The sequence below is a fragment of the Odocoileus virginianus genome, chromosome 27 (assembly GCF_023699985.2).
Source record: "Odocoileus virginianus isolate 20LAN1187 ecotype Illinois chromosome 27, Ovbor_1.2, whole genome shotgun sequence".
Taxonomy (NCBI): domain Eukaryota; kingdom Metazoa; phylum Chordata; class Mammalia; order Artiodactyla; family Cervidae; genus Odocoileus; species Odocoileus virginianus.
Window position 1 is genome coordinate 15757740 of NC_069700.1, and position 23085 is coordinate 15780824.

Here is a 23085-nt window from a genome sequence, read left to right on the forward strand (position 1 = left end):
GAAGACAAATGTGCCAATGTTCTATTCTATTTTGACGTTCTATAGAAAATGTAAAGCAATATAATTTGCTATCCCCGCATTATATACTCATGTTTATTTTTCATAAACTCCCTCAGAGTAAAAAACATCCATTTTAAATGTTCAAATTATTATTCACATTCCAGTGTCTTTCTTCTTGGACCTATTTCTCTTGATGTAAATCTCTATGTAGTTTCTCAAGTCAACATGGTAAAGGAAAACAATTTATAGGAATTTGTTAGCTCCCCATCACAATTAATTTTGAAATGTAGTATCATTTTCCAGTTGCAATTATTCTAACATATACCATTGAGAATCACCAGAAGAAAATGTTTTCTGGTTCCATTGTTACATCCTTCTCAGATCTTCTTTGTACTAGTAAACTTAAGAGTTCAAATCTTCTGTTAAAAATGCATATTTTTCAATCTCATATTATTTTAGAAGGCCTTGAACTAGCCTGTCAGGTGTGGAGAGTGTTATGAAGCACCTACTGCCTTCCAGGTGGTGCAGCCATAAAGAATTCGCCTGCCACTGCAGGAGACACAGGAGATGCAGGTTCGATCCCTGGGTCAGAAAGAAAGAAGAAGAAATGGCAACCCACTCCTGGATTTTCACCTGGAAAATTCCATGGACAGAGGAGCCTGGTGAGCTACAATCCACAGGGTCTCAAAGAGTCAGACATGACTGAGTACCCACACATGACTACCACGCTCTGCCTTCCAGGGTCCTCCCATCAGTCTCATGGGACAGAAAGGGAAGGTGGTACTGCAATTTAGTGAAGTTAACGACCTATTCATTGATTCAATCAAGTTATGGTGGAGAGGACAGGAGACAATCTGAGGTACCTAGCTCTTTGTTCCTTGATTGTACAACATGGCTTCTTGGCAGGATGGATCTCAATTTAGAGGAGGAGAGGACTCCAAACATCCCAGTCTCCTTAAAGCATAGAGAAACTCAGCAGTCAAACTGCACTTCTCTAATGCCCTCCATGGTGGTAACCTCAATCTCTTAGGCCAAGACTGCAAGGAACCCTTTGGGGCACTATACTTCCCAGGTGCTCAGAAACCCACAGAGTCTGCTGCCAGTTAATTTCTTTTCTTTTAAATCCACTATTTTTTTTATTGTGGACTCTAAATTAGGACTCTAGGTTTTATGTCTGGCTGGGCCACTAACTTGCTATCTTATCCTGAGAGATGAACGTGCCCTCTCTACTTAACTAGCTGCCAAATGACTATAATAAGGGTTATCTCTCAGGAGTGGTGTGCAAATTCTTTTATTATAATTGCTATATTCCATCATGCAGAGGAAAATGCTATGCCAATTACAGATTAGGACTAGGTTAGATGCCAGTAAATCTTAAGCAGGATAGAGAGGAAATTTATCAAGAATGACTTTCTTAAAAAGATGTATAGCATCAAATATTTATAGCATTAGAAAATGAATTTCAAGGACTGTCATCAGTATGATAGCCTCCTCTCTGAAATGCTAACACCTAACATTGACAGAAAAAATTCAAAGTTGCTACTGAGCCTAGAGTTTTCACTCGAAAACAAAAACAAAATGCAAAACTGCAAAGCAATCTAGGGACAAAAGCAGCAGGCAAGATTTCAAAGGATATTCCAGTTGCCCAAATCAATGCTTCCTGCTCAGCTTGGTTAACTATGTGGCTTTGTCATTATCATCTCTTCTTATTACCCTCTCCCCACCAACCAGTTATTTACCAGATCAAACAATCTCCATTATACATCAAGTAAAAGCATTTGGATGCCCTGTGCTTTGTCTAATTCTAGGTGGGCACAGTTATGAAGTAACAATGTAATATGTGGGGATAGAGTTCATTTCCAACGGGTGGTAGAGGTGTTGCAGAGCCTTTGCCAATAATAGAGTATGGATAATTTTACTGCAGACCATGGGGAATGATTTATGAATGATGCCTGCAGAAAAGACCAGGCTGGCCTCCCAATTAATCAAAACCTAAAGCACCTTAACAAACAATGCCATTCTGGTCACTGGAAGCTCATTAGTTGAAGATGATCCCCAAGTCTTCAAATAGCCTTAAAAGAAATCATATAATGAAAATAATCTATCAGCAAGGAAGGGATGAGTACTATCTCTTAATGAGACAAACCCAATGGTATGCTTAATATAAATAAATAAAGTCTACTCTAAATATGCATAATTTGTGGAGGAACTTTAATATATGTTTATAAAAATAAGAAGTGACCTCCTCTAAAGAAACACTAAAACTAAATTATCAGTTTCCTAGTGACTATCCACATCATAAATGATTTAAGAAGCATTTATTCTTATCTTTTGTTACAAAAATTAATTTCATTGTGTGAAGACAATATAGACAGTCTTTTTGGTTTACTGTGTATACTATAATCAAAACCCAGTCCAGAGTTTTGATTGGTTAACTGGGTGCTATAATTCATCAATGAAGCTGGCAGAGGCAATGCTACAAAGAAAACTGGCCAAAGAGCTTCTCACATAGATAACATGGCAATCAAGAACTATCGCACCCACATCTCATGTGGTTTAATGCTGAACATTCTACCACATATCCACTTGATCTTCTGACCTCCAACACAATAAATGGATACATCACCATCATTGTCTCAAATTACCTATAGAACATCCATGAAGAGCACTGAGTCTCATTTTTTGTTTTGTTTAGTTGCTAAGTCATGTCTGATTCTTTTGAGACCCCATGGACTGTAGACCACCAGCCTCTACTCCATGGGATTATCCCAGGCAAGAATACTAGAGTAGGTTGCCATTTCCTTCTCCAGGGGATCATCCCAACCCAGGGACTGAACCCAGGTCTCCTGTATTGAAGGCAGATTCTATACTGCTGAGCTAAATGGCATCCAAAACACGAGCTCCAAAATTCTTTTTATTAGAGAGAAAAGGTCTGGTACAAACCATTTAAGTAAGAAAAAGCTCCAAGGGGAAATTGAAGGACTGTGAAGTGCAATGAAGTATTAAATAGCACAAAGTGAGCATTTGTGAAGACCACCACTATGGGAGACCTCAGGAACTCTGCAGAGAACATCCCTCCTCCACCCTCCAAAACATTTTCTCTTTAACACTGATGTCAGATAAACTAAAACCCTCACTATTCATTCCCCAGTGAATGCCCTTGTGAGTAGAGCAACTAAAAGCAGCTTTGGAAAACTATGAAATGAATCTCAAACTGTTCCTGGGCAATAATCATCCTTTGTGCTATGTTCTATTATAATTACACAATTTCCCACCAGTGTCACACTGAGCTAATATGTTCTTTTACCAATGGGCCGCCAAAGGCTTATATTAAATATCTAGTAATGAGACAGCTTTGCCCTATTACTGTCACAGTAATTTTTAATATGTCAGATAAGATGAACCCTTTATGAAAATATTTCATCTTGAAATTTGTCCAGAAAAATTCATAGTACTTCCAAATATATTCCTCCAAATTCTCCCCACATTCCTTTAGGAAGGATGAAAGAAAAGCGAAAGTCTATCATAGGATATTAAATATAGTTCAGTATGCTGTACAATAGGGCTTTCCAGGTGGCACCATGAACTGGGAAAGTTACTCAGACGTGTTCGACTCTTTGCAACCCCATGGACTGTATAATCCATGGAATTCTCCAGGCCAGAATACTGGAGTGGGTAGCCTATTCCTTCTCCAGGGGATCTTCCCAATCCAGGAACTGAACCAGGGACTCCTGCATTGCAAGCGGATTCTTTACCAGCTGAGCTACCAGGGAAACTTAGGAAGGACAAGGACGGGTGAGATTATTGCCATTCCAATTTACATCAAAGTAAAGGTGGGGGGGATGGGGCAGGATCTGAGCTGTTTGGACTGAAACAGCCATTTTGACAATATTGCCTGGTCAGTTCAATGAAGCAAGCAGTTGAATTAAGCCCTATCGGTCAAATCAAATCTCTGTGATGCTGTTGCTAAATCAGTTCTTGGTCCTGGTGGAGACATACAGGGATGTGTCATCATAGTCTATGAGGAGTACTGCAAAAAATTTGTTACTTACAAAAATTAAACCATGAAATATATAAAATACAAAATAATTTGCTTTTTTAACAATGATCCTGTATCTCACTGAATATCTGATGTCTCCCCTTAAGGGAAAAGGTTGGCATTACAGCTGGAGTAACAGAAATTTATAGAGTATACATACTGAATTATCAACAACTAACTACTTTCAAATGTGTGAAGTTATGGGGAAAAAGTGAAAAACCATCAATTTCAACTTAATTATTAGGTTGCATCTGTCTTTTTACATGTCAAAAGCAACCAGGTGTTCATTTGAAAAACCCCAGATTCTATTCAATTCTTATAGGCTTTGCCACAAGGCAAAGTAAAATCCCACCAGTGGCTGATGATTTGCCCAGGATCATAGAACATCAACATGATGGACTCCAAGTCAAGGAGGACTTTTTTCACAGCAACATGCTCTAAACTAGAGCAGAATATGTGGTTTAGTGACTTAGGGTCTGAAGTCAAATTTCCTGGTCTTAAATCCCATCACTACCTCTTACTAGCCTTAATGTTACTTAGCTGCTCTGTGTCTCAGTTTCCACATCTGTAAATTGAGCATTATTAGATAATGTTTGTTTTACAGAGTTTTATTGATATTAACCCAGTCAGTATTTATAAAGTGTTATGCAGTGTCTAGCCCACAGTACACACTCAATAAAGCTCAATAAATTCAAGTCATCACTATTATTCCCTATTCTGAGTAGTCATAAGAATCACCAAAGACCTTTGCAAACTTTCTTCTGGCTCCACTCATATTTACTGAATCAGTACACCAGGGATAATCTAAGAAATTTGTTTAATACAAGCTCTCTAAATTAGTCTCCTGACCGACTCAGTTTTAACACTATTAAAGCCCTAACAAAACTTAATGGCTACCTCAAATAGTTAGAGACTTCTCAGAAACAATCCATTTGTTCAAGACTAATTGCTTTCACATGCACTACTTCACACATTTGCACTTACTCTGAACTGATATGCATATATGCCCATTCACTACATCTAATTTATATTAATTAGTCGCCATGGTTTATTATAATTACTTCCATGTTGCTATAAGGAAATATGAGAAGACAATATATCTTACTAAAACGTAAGTACTATTGATGATAACAGACCTAAACTTTAATCTCCCCACCTATGGGATATTGATTTACTAATATTAATTATTGCTATGATCTGGCTGCTTTCTTGCATTCTTCCCTCTAAATGGTAACTGCTAGCTCATTTAACTATATATAGGGTATATATTTTAAATGTAAGAAATTTCATCAACAATGATGTATTCAATAATATTTCATTTTTTAGAGAGATATGAAAAGAAAAGCACTGAAAGCAGAGAAGTGATCTCCTTATTGAAAAATTGGGCTTTAAGGGACCAAATCAAGTAACAGGCAATACTGCTCCCTCAGTGTATGACTTTTTGTTACCCACAGGCCCCAGAAACATTTGCACCACAAATTGCTTTCTAAAAGTAATAACACAGAAGACAAACGTTATTCATTTGGACCTAAAATCTATCGGGGACTTTCAGGGGTTTAGATGTTGTAGCCTGCAGCAGACAAGATAAGAAATACTTCAATAAAGATGCACTCAAAGGACTGTTTCCTCTTTCACTAGGAGAAGGGATTATATGAAATAGTATCTAAAATTATCTTAGAAAATTATTTTAATATGCACAGACAGACACATATAGACGATGACCTCTTTTTTTCCCTCAGACAAACACTATAATTAGAGATCTTATCAGAATACCCTTTTCTGCACATTTTGATGGAAAGAGAATAGGTTTAGTATGAGAGACACCTTCTCCCAGTCCCTGGGTCCTTCACTGACCCCCCAACTGACCTCCTCAAAGGTGATTAACGTCTCCTAACTTGAGCTTTTTCACATGCAAAACAGGGAATTATTCCAAGGATTACATTTGGTAATGTAAGACTGATTCCTTACCTAATGCAGAGCAGGTATTCAGTAAATATGTGTTTTAAAATGTTTCTTCTACCAATATTAACCATAGTTTAGTGTTGATTGTTACTGTGTGTATATAACCTGTTCTTCCATTTCAGAAGAGAAAATTGCATCCTTTTCCAACACCTATTACATTTTGTAGGCAGTCCTCAACTGAAATTTTCAAGTTACAGTTCTTTTAATACATAAATATGAAATGATCTCAGAAGGCTTATAATATCTACTGAACCCAGAGTGCACCCAAATCTTCAATATTTATTCATTTTTAATCACTAAGACTGTTTCCGTTTGAAAATAAAAAGACAAGAAGGGGACACCAGAGAAGGGACACCAGATGAGAGGTGAAGAAAGGAGGAAGTGGACAGGAGAGGGACTGGTAGAAGGCAAAGCGCAAAGAAAGATAAAAGATGGACTGTTACATAGTAAAAAATATTTACATCATCTTTTAGACAAAAAGTGGCATAATTACTCAACATTACTGTAGACAAATTCTTTTTTATATGTTAGTCACCAAGCTGTGAAACTAAATGAATATTAACCTCCTTTGTTCATTCAACAAGTTTTAAGACAATGCATTAGGGTAAGACTTTAGGTTATGGAAAGACACAGAGAAACAAATACATATGTATATATAAGCTAAACGTTGAGAAAAGTCAAGCAATATCTAAAAATAAAATGACCAAAGCACATACAATGGCAGATGTCTTACTGTAATTATTTAGTATATAGAAATTTAAAAACATTATCTTATGGTAGAAAGAATTTAAAGAGAGAATCACTTAACATAGAGCCTGGACCCAAACATAATGCCAAATAACTACACAAATTTAAGCAAGTCATTTAAATTTTCTGGCATTTGATCTATAATTATAAAGTGGGATGATAATAATTTTACCACCTATTATACATTGACTTTCTAGAAAATAAATGTGAATGAGTGTCTCATTAAGTTGTTTTGAAATAAATATGTACTATCAATATTTACCACAAATTGCTATCAAATATCACACATGTCACATTTCACATATGATGACTATCAATAGCATATAGATTCCTCTACAATGAGAATAAATAAAAATTAAATGACAAGTCATGTTCCTACATACAAAGATTTAATATTATAAAAAAATGTTATTTTTCAAATGATAAAAATTTGATTATCCTTCATGATTATCCTTCAATGAAAATTTTTAACAAAAGTTCAAATGGAATGAAAAACATGTGAAAGAAACTAGCTAAAATTTTTAAAGAAAAGAATGCTTAAAAAAAATTATTGTGAAACTAGCATTTAAAACTTTTTTATAAAGTACCAACAAGTCAATTCAGTAGTTACTACCTAAATCTGACCCTCACCACACATGCTCAAAAAAAACCTTACAGATCAACTAGAGGAAGATGGTTCCCAGACCTTCAGCAAGACTAGAAAACAAAGAACAACAGAAATAAATGATGACTATCATAAGCAAACTCACAAATACCCGTGAGCGAAAAATAAACAGGAATTATCAGAATATCTATGTTCTGAGACCCCACTCAAACCTTGCAGAAAGCAGGAAGGAATCTAGACAAGCTGTGTAGAGCTATGAGGGAAACAGAAGACATAAAATGAACTAGAATCACCCTCAGAGGAGGAAGTCCACCCTATGTCTGAAAATTCTGGGAAAATAGTCCCAGTAGATCAGCACACTGACTTCAAGGAAGGGACATAAAGGTGTGCAGGATTCAAGCAGGCAGCCTTAAAAAGGAGTGTTTCTGGCATTAAAAAGGATAAAAAAGAAGTACCTTTAGGAGTCTAGGTAGTGAAGGGGAAAAAACAAAAGGAGGAAATGTATGCAGCAGGCGAAAAAAGGGAACTATAAAATAAAGTGAACAAGTATCTCCCCTCTCCTCCCAAAAAGAACGATGCACTGAAACCACAGAACTTTGGTAAACTGAGAGAAGACACTCATGAACTATAAGCCCATCCACCTGTGCAGAGATGGAAGTACTCATCATTCATTACACAGTGATTAGCACACCAGGCTTCCCTGTCGTCCACTCTCTCCTGGAGTTTGCTCAAACTCACATCCAGTATGTCGATGATGACACCCAACCATCATTCCCTGTCGCCCCCTTCTCCTCCTGCGCTCAATCATTCCCAGCATCAGAATCTTTTCCAACTATGTGCCCCCAAATGCATTCTCTGGTAAAAGGAAAACATTATTGTTGTCGTTTAGTAGCTAAGTTGTGTCCAACTCTTGCAACGCCATGAACTGTAGCCCACCAGGCTCCTCTGTCCATGGGATTTTCCAGGCAAGAATACTGGAGTGGGTTGCCATTTCTGTTGAATCAGAAATACAAAGACTAAGGCCAAAACAGTAAACTGGGAGAAATTAAATTAGAGCTAACAATTCAGGAAAGAAGTGAGGATGAAAGTGGCAATTTTAATCAAAGGAAAATTTATGGCTATACAATAAATGGCATTGAGATTAATGATTAAAAATTTGAAAACAAATGTAGTTATATCTCCACCTCACTTCTTATACTAAATAAGTCCCAGATAGATTATACTTTAAGTGTTCATAAACTTATATTAAAAGGAAAGTTGTAGATGTTACTTTCTAAATATACAAATAAAAAGATTTACAGATTTATGTAAAAATGAAAATATTTACTTAAAAAGCCATAAATGGAATCAAAAGGTAAATTATAAACCAAAAAGATGTTTGCAAAACATATTAATATATCATCGTTCCTTTGTATATATCATATCATTGTGTTGAGAGACCCATAGCTGGTGAATTAAATTAAGAGTATGAAGATTCAGGTGGCTTCCCTGGTGGTTCAGCGGTAAAGAATCCCCCTGCCACTGCAGGAGACTCAGGTTCAACCCCTTGGTGGGGAAGATCCCTTGGACAAGGAAATGGCAACCCTCTCCAGTATTCTTGCCTGGGAAATCCCAGGGACAGAGGAGCCTGGCCGGCTGAAGTCCATGGAGTCGCAAAGAGTCAGACACAACTCAGCAACTGAACATCAACAACAAAAGGTTCCTAAGCAAGAGTAATAGAACATAAGCATTTTAGGGGGGAAAAGTCACACAATATAATGTAGAAGATAAATTATCAGGTTGGGGGCGGCCAGCAGACTAAAACAGAGGGCTGTAAAGAGTCAATGGCAATAATTGCGAGTAAGGCATGATAAAGGACAGAGAGAAGTCAATAGTGTTAGAACACAGCATTCTTAGTGACTGCACTGCTGGTTCCCACTAATATAAACTATCATCTAATTCCCAAATAGTTGGGCTAATATGAGGAAACATCAAAATATATCTTCTGTTTTCATATGGTTAACTTAAAAAAGAAAAGGTTAGAATTGTGTCCATGAAGCAGAAAACAGAGGGTCTCATGCAACCAGACTAGAAAAAAATACAGTATGTGGCTCTTGCTAGTCCTTCATACTGCCTCCTTATGTAATGAATGAATGATTTTGTACAAAAACAAATCCAATACTGCTTGCTGATACCATTAGTTCAAGTAAAGGAAACCATACAATATGTTTAGAAACACCAAAGGCAACTGTATTTGGTCAGAAACAGAAATGGAAATTACTTTTTTGTAAAGCTTACAATATCAATAGCCCAACCTCAAATTGCATATATGTTTTTAAATGACAGTCTTGACACTATTTAATTAACCCTTCTTAACCCCTTAGATTTTTTTCACTAATGTTCACAACAGACATTTATTACATTGTATAAACCATACACTTAAGCCAAATAATGGAAAAGAAGAAAAATTAACTTGTCTATTTTATAAAGAAAGATGAAACATAAATAGCAGTGGCAGCTACACAATTTGGGGGGAAATATTGTGAACATATTTTCCAAGATGTATTTTCAACTATTTGCTGTTATGCACTCTGTCAAATATTGGAAACATCCTTTATTTCCTAGAATAACAGTGTCTGTATTTATATTGTCCTCCTTTAAGTAAGATTAATCTAATAAATCAAGAAATGATTTGGTCACACCTGACTTTATTCAACTCATGACTACATGTGGCACACAGAAACATCTTAAAACTTCCTTTCTTCCTATTTCTTTATTCTCAGACATTGTCAACTATCCCAAATCTGCTCCCCAAACTCCACCAAATCACCTGTTTATCCAGCAAAGATAAGTTTATTAAGCCGGCTGCAGTGAGAGAGAACACCATTACTCAAAAATGTCTCAGAAAGTTCATGTCAGGAGCAGATTTCCATAGGACTCTTAGATCTGGACTCACATGATTTAAGGCAGGTCTTTCAGTGTGGGGCCTGGCTCCATCTGGGACTGGGATAAACCCGTGATGCAATATTTTAGGTAGACACAGTGAAGTTGTGGTCTTGAAACAAGCCTTGATGTGTAAATAGCTGTCTGTTAAGTGAGCTGTTTGCCCAGGTGAACCATCAACTGTCCCGTGCATGGCCTGTTTACCCAGGTGAGGTAAGTATTTGCTCTGATAAACTGGTTTTTAGGAAGTTCCCAAAACATACAGTAAATGTATTCATTGGTTTCATCCTTTTCTTCTTGGGCAAGAATTTCTTGGAATACATGCTAAAGTTATGTTGACACTGGAGGCCTCAGTTGTCAAAAATATCATGAGCACATTTCTAGCATGTGTGTGTGTGTGTGTGTGTGTGTGTGTGTTTAAGAGGAAAGAGAGGGGTGGCAAACTTCTCTTAGTTCTTAAAAACTATTGGATTCTAGGGACACAGAGAAAAATTGGCACTGCTCCCTCCTGGACCAGCTCCATCTCTCACATTTCACATTTCATGCCCCAAACATAACAGACATTATAAGACTCAGTATGTTAAAAAATTATAATCATGAATAGGGACAGAGCTGGGGAGGAAAGTACTAGGGAGCCTGATATAAAATTCAGACTCCTAAGAAAACAAATGAATTTCTTTTATTGCAGTACTCTATTGTCCAGCTTCTAGCATGAGATCATCAGGTCATGAAACATGACCTATTCACAGCCTCCAGGGATTCATCCATAGACATCTGGGGAATCATTATTCTGCCTACCCCAACTTACCCCCCTATTTTCAAGATTCATAAGTAAAATGCATTCACCCTATCACAGCATCCCCAGAGCCTCAATCTGTTCCACAATCGATATTACTACAGTGTGTGTTAAGTCGCTTCAGTCATGTCCAACTCTTTGCAACCCTATGGACTGTAGCCCACCAGGCTCCTCTGGTCATGGGATTCTCCAGACAAGAATACTGGAGTGTGTTGCATGTCCTCCTCCAGAGGGGAGCCTTCCCGACCCAGGGAACAAACCCACGTCTCTTACATCTTCCACACTGGCAGGCAGTTTCTTCACCAATAGTGCCACTGTGATAAGCGCCTCCTTAATTGTTTAAGGTAGCTACTTTCCTCTCTGAAGCAACCAAAAATCAAACTGTTGACTAATCAACAGAAGAGGAGAGAGAATGGAAGAGGAAAATCTTATATATATATATATATATATATATATATATATATATAGATTATGAGTTTAGGCTTTTCAAAGAATCAAGGAGTGAAACCATCTTCTATTGCTTCTATTTCTCTCTACTTTCTTTTTTTAATCTTCTTTTTCCTTCCAATTCTACACTACAGCATCTCTACTTATCTTGTCTTTTAGTCCTAATTCTCCATGGTTCTGTTCCCATATTCATTTAATGGCTGCCATATAAATTTTTGTGAGTAAATAAGCCTACATGTATACTTGGATCTGCACAAATGATGTTTCTAGTCTGGTTATATAGAAAAACACTGGCAAAGGCAGGAATGAAGCTGAATTTTTTTTTTTTTTTCCCAGAAAATGTTGGCAGACCATAAGTTTTTTTTTTTTTAACTTATCTACAATTACAAATATGCTTGCTATCCAAGTGCCATATAAAACCTATCTAGGTTGTTCCAATTTTAAAAAAAAAGTATAAAATCCCAAATGAGAAAGATTTATAGCAGCACAGCTAAGTGTCCAAACACATCTAGAAATTAGCATTATGAAATAGCTTACACTTCTAAAACATTTTGCAGCTCACAAAATGGTGAGCACAACTGTGACTGTTATTAATTCCCTCTGGATGTGTCAGATGTGCATTTGCTAGCTTTTTCTTTGGTGGGACTTTTTTCTCCCTAAGAGTTCCTCCTTGCTGGACATTCCTAAAAAAAAGTACCTCTGACTACTTCGGTGATTCTTCCCTTCCAGTGGTTGCTTAAAATTAACTTAGTTACCAGATTTTGGTGGTCAACCCCAGACCTTTTGTGTTAGCTTCCTCCTCTCCAGGTAGTTTCCTTAAAAGGATTCCTTTTAAAATGATCCCAGGTAGTTCCCATTTGGAAGCGTCTTAAATTCATGGGAAAAATCACACATCCCTACACCATTATCAGTAGAAGCACAGTTCTTTTCTTTGCTCTGCTGCTTCAATCCAAACTCCAGGAGAAACATATCAAGTCCTCCAAAAGTTCCCTTGAAACTCTTCTCACCTGCATTGGTTAAGAAAATGCTACTTGTTCTGGACAGTGGAATCAGGGTGAAAATATTTGCATTTCTAGATCTTAAAATATCTTCCACATTCCTTCATAGTTTTTCTTCCCTTTCACCCCTGAATACACAGGCCACGTGTTATAGGAGACAGAACTCTATGATGGAAGAATACTGGATTCCTGTCATCACTTGGAGAGGAATCACCCAGGATAATCAGTTTATCATGAACATGCATGTTAGACTCTGAGTGAATTATACAATCGTAGTGTTTATTAGAGCAGGTAATCTACCCAAACTAATACAGACCTATACCCAGAAGTAGAAAGATGCTATAAGAAAAACCTGAGATTTGTGGCTTTAATTTATTAGACATGCAAAAGGAAGGCAAGACTGCTAATATACAGGATATAAAAGTGATCATGTAAGTTATGCAGTGACAAAAATGTTGGTAAAAAACGTTGCTTATCATACATTCAAAAGCTTACTATGTGTCTACGGAGCTTGCATCTCTAGGTCAAGAGTATGAACAAAAGAAAATTGTGTTTACTGATTGGTATTGGCTGTTTATAGCAAATATTTCATGAAAAATTTAAGCCCCATAAAAATAAAATGGGTTCTTTGAAAGGAGAAAGGAAGTAGAGTCAAGAAATTTAAACCTTCAGATTATCAAAAAATTTAATTCTTGGCCTCAAACAATAAGGAACAGGATTTTTAAAAGCTTTGAGAGAAAAGGTTTCAGACTTTTTAATAGAACAGAGTGATTCAACCTACTGGTAAAACTCATTAACAGTACAATCTTCCCAACAGGTTATTTTAGATAGCCTCAAGGTACCTGCCAGTTAGTTGAGAAAGAGATATGAGGGAAAGACAATGAGGAAATCAAGTAGGTTTGCAAACTATGTCTTTGAAAGAACTCTGGGTGTAGCTATTAGCACATATAACTGGCTAAAGAGATCAGAGCCATAAAAAGATCAGAATCAACTATGTTTTTCAGGAAATTACATTGCCAAAGAAACCACAAGTCTAGATTTTAAACGGTTTTTGATTGTTTAAACTGCAGACAACTTCAGCCCTCCAAGATTTCTCTACCAGCAAGCAGTTGTTCGGTTCTCTTATATCACTCCTAATTTTCTGGCTGTTAGGTCTATCTTCTACTTGGAGAAACAGTAGCAAAGTACAAAAATATGGTTAAGGATTTGCCCATTTCTCCTTCCAGTTATGTCACTTTTTGCTTCAGGTATTTTTATTCTATGTTGTTAGATGTATACACATCTAGGATTGTGTCTTCTTGGTGAACTGACCCCTTTATCATTATATAATGCCCTGCTTTACCTCTAGTAATTTTCTTTTTTCTGAAACTTATATAAAAATAATACAATTATGTCAGCTTTCTTAAGATTAGGATTTTCTTGACACATCTTTTTATTTTTATGTGTCATTATATTTTAAATGAGTTTCCTGTACACAACATATGTTTTGACTATTTTTTTTCTTTATATCCATCCTGACAATTCCCAGTGTGTTTTTACTACTTATATTTCTTGTAATTATTGATATGTTTGGACTAGGGCTACCATTTCATTGTTTGTTTTTGCTTGTTTCCTCTGCTTTTCATTGTTTTTCTTACATCCCACTAGTTTATGTAACATTTATTATAATTCATTTTAATGTATCTGTTGCAACTCTAACTGTATTTCTGTGCATACTTTTGCTTGGTGGTACCTCCAGGATTAATTTTTTACAATAAACCTAGAATCAGTATTGTAATACTTCATATGGAATGTAGAAACATTTATCACTATAAATATATATATTAATATATAAATATCCTTTTATTCTCCACCTTTTGCTATAGTTGTTTTATAGATTACACCTATATTTATTTAAAAAAAAATCAAACCATGTTTTCAATTTTGCTTTCAATAATCATATATATATATATATATATTTTCTAGTCAATCCCCCTGGACACATGATTATGCTTTTAATAATCATATATATTTTAAAGAACTTAAAGAAGAATGATCATTATATTAACCTAAATATTTCCATTTCTATTGTTCTTTACTCATTCCTGATGTTTCAAGCTTTTCTCTGGTACCATATCCCTTCCATCTGAATAACTTACTTAGCAATTCTTTAAAGCAGGTCAGCAGGCAACAAATTCTATTAGCTTCTCTTCATCTGAGAATATCTTTATTTTCTCTCAATCCCTAAAGGATATTTTCACTAAATAAAAAGTTCTAGCTTATCTGTTCTTTTCTTTCAGCGTTTTAAAAACTTCTGCAACACTTTCTTCCAGCTTCCCTGATTTCCAATAAGAAGGTTATAATCATTTAAATTTCTAGCTGTGCCTACAGGTAATCTATCACTTTTTCTCTAGCTGCTTTTAATATTTTTTGTTATCTTTAGTTTTTAGCAGTTTGGTTGTAATTTGTCTAGGTATGCATTTTTGTGTATTACCCTATTCAGTTTCTTGAACCTATAGATGTATATCTGTCTTCAAATTTGGAATTTTTCAGCCATTATTTCTTCAAATATATTTTTCCAGCAATAAAATATTTGTCGTTTCCTTTTAGGATTCCAATCTCATGAATGTTACACCTGCTGCTATTTTGTCATTTTCATTCTGCTACTGAGCATATCAAATGAGTTTTTATTTGTTACTATATCTTTTTCAGTTCTAAAATTTTCATTTAATTCTTCTTTGTATCTTTTGTTTGCTAAGTCTTGCTATTCTTTTCCTGTGTTTCTAGAGTGTTGAAGCACTTATGTAATAGCTACTTTGTCTTTGTCAGATAACTTTAACCTCTGTGGCATTTTAGTGTTGATTGTTTTAGACTTTCCTAGCCATAAATAAACTGAATACTTTCATCCATGATTTTGAGATTATTCCATTTTGTTGAGTATAACAGTAATTAACTTTTTTTTTTTTCTTTACTGAGCACCTTTCCTAGCCACCCTCCCATCCCAGGATATCTTGTTGCATTACCTTATTTAACGTTCTTTATTATCTGTATCACTGACTGAAGTTATCCATTTATTTTAAAATTTTCAAATAGAATTTATGACTATTTAGAACAGTTTTAGACTTACAGAAAAAAAAATGAGAAGAATGAACCTCTTTGCAGGGAAGGAACACAGATTCAGATGTGGAGAATGAATTTGTGGACACAGTAGGGGAAGGAGAGAGTGGGACCAATGGAGAAAGTAGATCACCACATATACATTGAAAGTGAAAGCCGCTCAGTCATGTCCAACTCTTTGCGACCCCATGGACCATACAGTCCATGGAATTCTCTAGGCCAAAATACTGGAGTAGGTAGCCTTTTACTTCTCTAAGGGATCTTCCCAACCCAGGGATCAAACCCAGGTCTCCTGCATTGTGGGCAGATTCATTACCAGCTGAGGCACCAGGGAAGCCCATTACCAAGTGTAAAATAGATAACTGGTACACTGAATCAATAAATCAAGTTGGAAATAATAGTCATATTTATGGTATTGAGTTATCCAATCAATCAAAACAGTATATCTCTCCATTTAGTTAGATCTTTTATGATTTCTTTCCCTAGTGTATTGTAAACAAATTGCTTGTCTGCAAACAAATCCTATATGTATTATGTTAGCTAAATATTCATTTTTAGGTATTATTGTAAATAGCATTTTTTAATTCCAATATTTTAGTGCTAGCATAATGAAAAGCAATTGACACCTGTATATAGACCTTGTGTTATATTAATTATTTGCTATAATTACTATGACCTTGCTATAATTACTTATTTGTTCCAGAAGTTTTTAAATAGAGTATTTGAGAGTTTTCTACATAGACAATCATATGTCATGTGCAGATAAAGATGGTTTATTTTCTTGTGTTGTTTCTTCCCTGACAATCTATATTTTATTTCTTTTTCTTCTTCTCTTCCTTCTCCTCCTCTTCTTCCGTGTGTGTGTGTGTGTGTGCACACGTGTGTTTGTGTCTTGCTACTCCATCTAAGACTTCCAGTATGATGTTGACCAGGAGCAGTGAGACAAAACACCCTTGTTTTCTTCCCAATCTTGGGCAGAAAACACGGAGTCTATAAACTGTGTCCGTTTGAGGAGGTGCCCTGATATTCTTAGTTTGCTAAGATTTTTTTATCATGAATGTGTTGCATTTTGTCAGATGCTCTATAAATTGATATGATCATATGACTTTGTTGCTGTCCAGTTGCTCAGTCATGTCTGACTCTGTGACCCCATGGACTGCAGCATGTCAGGCTTCCCTGTCCATCACCATCTCCCAGAGCTTGCTAAACTCATGTTCTTTGAGACGGTGATGCCATCCAACTATCTTGTCTTCTGTCGTCCCCTTCTCCTCCTGCCTTCAACCTTGCCCAGCATCAGGGTCTTTTCCAATCACTCAGCTCTTCACATCAGGTGGCCAAAGTATTGGAGCTTCAGCTTCAGCATCGTCCTTCCAATGTTCAGGGTTGATTTTCTTTAGGATTGACTGTTCGAACAGTCAAGGAGACTGTTTGATCTCCTTGCATACCAAGGGACTCTCAAGAGTCTTCTCCAGCACCTGAGCTCAACGGCATCAATTCTTTGGCACTCAGCCTTCTTTATGGTCCAACTCTCACATCTGGACAGGACTACTTTCTTCTTTAGCCTGTTCATTCGGTAGATTATGTTGATTTTTCAAATATTGATCCAGACCAGCCATACATATCTGAAATAAATCCCACTTAATAGTAGCACATACTTCTCTTAATAGTAGCACATAGCTCCAATTCTCCTGTTTGTGGAGGGCGCTGAACTATGGCAAAGTAAAGAAGTGAGCCTGGTAGGTTCATTCTATGGCTGAGACTTGATATAAACAGCTCTAACAAACCATGCAGCCTCTTTCACGCAGAAGCCAAGGAATGATTCATGAGCCAATTTTAGGTTGTACGTATTCCCTTTTGTCTTCTACATTCTTAAAAACAATGTACTCTTCTGCAGAGAACAGTACACACGGCTATTTAAGCCCTGGTCCTCTCTAAACATAGTGGAAGGCTAGTGGATGTGGCTTTTCAGGACACTATGTACAAAACTATCAGCTTACAAATGATAAAGGGATAGAACAAAGGTAAAACCTGAATAAAAGGAGAACCTTTTCGACCAAGAGATTCTAAGAAAAAGATTGTTATTCGGGAATTTTAATGAATTGGTTTCATCACTGACCCCTGGAAAATGTCAAATTCCACATTTATATGGAAATGGAAAGACACACTGAGGCTTGTTAGCAGCATTTATCACACGGAGACTGCTGTGTTATTGTGCTCATTCTCTCTCTCTTCCTCCCTCTGAGACTATCTATCTATACATGCATACAAACACTCAACCCTTATACCCTCAGATCTATTTCCTCTGAATCCTGGCAGATGACAACAGTGTTGAAAAAAATGTGACCAGGCTGGGCTTCAGAAGAGGCCCTGTGCTAAATTAACACAACTATGAACCAGCTGAAGACCCACAATGAGAAGCAAATTTGGACACAAGATTTACCGCTTCATTTTTAAGTGCTCTCAGTAAGAAAAGTTCAATCAGTCCATCAACAGTTATCAAATAGGACCTTGAAATAAGTTAAGCCTATTCACTGCCTGTTTTCAAATATTGGAGCCTTACTGCATAATAATGCCAGTATTAATAATCATATAAATATTACTAATAATACAAGCAGAAATTGTCCCAATAGACTGCTTCCAGGTCCTGGGCAGCTAGTAGTGGCTCATCACAGTAATTTTCTCTCTGTTCAGGCACCTGTTTCTTATTTCTCTCTAAGTTTTCTTTTTATATCTTGCTTTTTCCCCCCCATTCTTCAAAGCCACCTTAATGAAGATTTCACAAGTTTAAAAGGATGTATTCATGAAGCAGGAGGTTTAAAATGAAAGTTTTAAAGCCTGCTTCTGTATGCGTGGGTATTTGCATTTTATCCAGACAAAACCCAGCAGTAATAATAGCTACATGTAAAAGCAGGGATCTTTCAATATTATTTTGCCTTTTAGGGGCTTTTGGGATTCCACGCTGCTAAGGCAATCTTCGTCACAGTGCATCACAATGGGAGAAGAAGTTGTAACCAGAGGTTGGTCAGTCTAAACAGTGTACAGTGGTGTAATCCCAGGTAACATTCTCTATCAGCTGAGGAGAGAAAGTAACCAAAGAGGAAGAAAACATCCCTTGGCAGCTTGGGGATACTGTATGGGCCCTTGAGATAAAGTGAGATGAACTTGAGTGGCTCAGAGACCTGCAACGGAGATGTGGGCAAAGCTATAATGCAGCCCACCCAGGTCCATTAACATTAGGACCATTAAGAAAATATTATGATTAAAATAAAAATATACTGTCACCAGCTTAGCTTCATCAGCTTCCATGCTAGCAGGGACAGACATTGTGACTCGTAAGTGGCCATTCAAATTATTTGAGGAAAGTGAGGTCTCCACTTGTTAACCAGAACATCACTTTAAGAGATATCTGGCAAGAAATTATTTAAAACAATGATAACCAAAAAAAAAAAAAAACCTGTAGATATAAAAAGACATCTCCCAATCCTGTTCTTGACTGTTGGTCTCAGAATAGCAGAGTAGAAAGGCTTTTCAAATTTATCTACCACTTATTTTATGTTCCAAGAAAGTTGAGGCATAGAAAACAGAAGTGATTTGCCCAAGAATATAAGGTCAAATCAAGCTTAGAATCTAAGTTTCCTAACTAGAAGGCCAAATATTTTTCTATTTGATGATGAACCATATTTAAAGAATCTGCATGCTGATTCTCCTGGGTTAGAAATAAAAGCATCTTGATCTCATGCCCACCTACAGACAATCAGGGTATCTCAGAGACCAAGGATGTTAGTTCCCTAAGAGTATAAATTTCTTCCCTCATATATCTAAAATCTCCAGGACATTGGATTCAAAGTTATTAAGGGTCATGTGGTAATTTCTGGTGGTGGGAAAAGCCCACCATACAAATGCCAATATCAAATCTGTATTCCACCCTCCCACCATCCATTCCTAAATGTATAAAAGGTATAAAAAGACTTCTGATACATTGGTGTTTTTAAAAGAGTAGGACATGACTTAGAAACTGAAAAACAACAAAAAATCACTTTCTAAATCATACAGCTTGCTTTGGACTCCCAAATAACAAAACTATCAAGATAGTTATTAAATACATCACTCAACTGTATTCACCACTGCAATTCACCAGAGATTTCCAAAAGAGTAATCTATAAGTACTAGAGCCTATTTTCCCAGGGATTGCACAGGTCCATGTAAACCCAACGCCTTCATCTCTCCTCATACACCAACCTTTCCCAGTCCTCTTACTACTGTAACAATCTAGAGTCTATAATACTCACTTACAGAGCATCATATTTCTATAAAGAACCCACTACCAATGCAGAACAAACTCTGGGGGATAATGAAGGACAAGGAAGCCTGACATGCTGCAGTCCATAGGGTCACAGAGTTGGACACGACTTAGCGACTGAAAAACAGCAGCTAGTGCCGGAGACACAAGAAAGATGGGTCCCATCCCTGGGTCAGGAAGGTCCCTTGGAGTAGGAAATGGCACCCCATTCCAATATTCTTGCCTGGGATATCCCACGGACAGAGGAGCCTGGCAGGCTACGGTCCGCAACACCACAAAGAGTCGGAAAACTGAGCAACTGAGTGCAAGTACTGCCATAATATCTCTACGAGACAGTACAGTGAGCCCAGGAGCCTAGTGACATGGCTTTCAATCTCATCTCCAAGCGCTCTGGACATATTTCCATAGTATACCCAACTAAATAAGCACTGCAGTTAATTTAAACATTTAGAAACAATTTTTCTATGTTGTCATTGGTTCTTTGTCTTCTTATGAGTCCAGATCACTTCTGCTTGGCTAACCAAGTCTTTGCCTTACTTACATGACTCTTCTCTTCCCCACAAACCAACCCCCCAAAAAGGGGTAACTGTGGTCTCCTAATGAATCTCTGTATACCCCAAAATGGCAAACTGACTCTAGTTTGGGGAAAACATTAAAAAAAAAAAAAAAAAAGACTTTGGATTCTGGACTAAAAGCAGAATGAAAAAGAATTTAGAGACAAGGGAAAAAGGATAGAGAAGGAATACCATGAGAATGAAAGCGCTGACAGTTGTTTTCTCTTTTGTAACACAAGCGACTGACTGCAAAGACTTATAGACTGCTTAGACTTACAGACTGCTGTCTTGAATAAATGCATGGCCAGCCTCAGAACAGATAGAAAGTCAGGCCAATCCCACCCACCCTGACCCGAGCAGGCAGACTCTTTTGTTTTAGAGATCTCCACTGATTTCTGAAACTGACCATTTGGGCCACTTGTTCTTTCTCTTCTCACTCCTATTTTTTTTTTCAAAGTTTTTTTTTTTCCATTTATTTTTATTAGTTGGAGGCCAATTACTTTACAATATTGTAGTGGTTTTTGCCATACATTGACATGAATCAGCCATGGATTTACATAGGTGGAGAGGGAGGTGGGAGCAGGGATCGGGATGGGGAATACATATAAATCCACTCCTATGTTTTAAATTCACCGATAAAGAGTGAGCTTTTGAAATCTAGGTCCCCCGCTCTACCCCAGTGAAAGCAAACCCCAGGTCCATGTGCACTCTGTCTCAGTTTCTACCCTTGTGTGTCAAGTAATTTCCAGGACCTGTAATACATACATACATACATACATACATATATATATATATATATATACACACACACATACATATATATATATATATATATATGCACACACACATTTTTTTTTTACTTTCCTAATGGTTATAGCTGAGGGTATCTTGCAATTATAATAAGAAACAAGGGCCAGTGCAGCTATAACATTGGTCACCAATAGGCTGAGACCAGCAAAAAACAAAAGCATAACCAATGTAACTCACGTCAAGAAACACTGACAGCAGATTTTCTCAGAAAGCCAACGGATCATGGACGCAGAATGACCTGGCCTTATATATTTAAAAACAAATATCCAGACTGAGAGATCTCCCAGGAATAGACAAACTGACTTATCTTTCAAATGTAAAAGACCAACATTTATCTCTGCTCCAGTACCTCTTAGCTACCTATTCATGTAGGTTTCTCACCTGTTTAAATATAATTTATATCTTGATCAGCCTTACTGGGTCAGAGAACGAGAAAGTTATGACCTACTAGACAATGGGGCTTAGGAAGATGATGTACAAGACACATTACTGACCTCCACTACAAAAAGCAAAGCTTAAATCTCTAGAGAATAAGAGAAATCAGCTGTCAGATGGTGCCAAGTTGATCACATAAACAAAGGCAAAATGAGTCTTCCATTGTCATTGTAGATGTTGGCCAAGCTGAAAGTCAAGGCTGAAAATGCAATGAAGTGGGCAGCGCATTCCAATGAAAAGCTCTATAATATATTCGAACAAAAGGGCCGTCTCCATTAACATCACTAGTTACTAAGGTAAGTGGCTATGAGTTGGGTTCTTATCTCTCTTTGCTCCCAAATAGAACAAAATCTACTGCTAAGGTTTGATTTTCACTCTGAATTCCAATAGAGTATATCAATGAGATAAATAAGGTCCTAACTTTAAAAATCATAATGAAGTATCTGGTTTTTTTATAAATGTGCAAATCTTGAAAATAAGGCAAGGGGGGCATTTTATGTTCTAATATCACATGCTGCAGTCCATAGAGTCACAAAGAGTCAGACACAACTTAGCAACTCAACAAAAGCAACGACAAATGTCATTCTGGAAAAACTAACAGATCCTCCCACTGATTCTTTAATTATATCAGGGGACACAGCACCATTTGACCTGTCATTTATTATTTATTAGAGCCAACATTTTATGAAGTTACATATTAAGTTACAGACTTTTGTCTGACAGAAATACAAATTATTTCTTTCCAGGAGGAAAAGATAAGCCCAAAGGTTATGGTTTTATTTTTCTGGAGGACATTAACCAGTCAGATTCCAACTTAGTAAATTTATCTCAATATAACTTTCCTGAGGGACTCACTATTTTTCTTCTATTCATCTTTTGAACCAGGCTTATCCTCATACTGGTTTCCTTGAATATTAATTAAGTAAGTCTTTGACACATTTACTCTATATTTGTATGAAAGTCGAGATTTAATTTTTTAATAATACTTTGACAGTTAGTGGCACTTTTCTTTAAGTTCTCAGTTATCCCTACAACTTCCGCAATTCTGCATAATATCAGCGTTACATGAGCCACAGGTGCATAGGGAGTTAAAACAAGCAACAGAAAGTTGAAAATATAACAAAAATAAATAAAATATTGTGCTCTAAAATAAATAAAATAGCTGCTCTAACATGTGTCCCACTCAGATGTACAGAAATATTATTTTTACTGGACCCAGCTTGCTCACAGCCTTCATCCTTTTTCAGTAGCTGAAAACACTTCATCTTGCCACTTTAAGTTAACCAAGTGTCTTTCAGTTGAAAACAAGAATTGCAGGTGGAATGGGGGCATATGGTCCTAGAGTCCTTGGGCTTCCTTAATATTTCTCTAACCG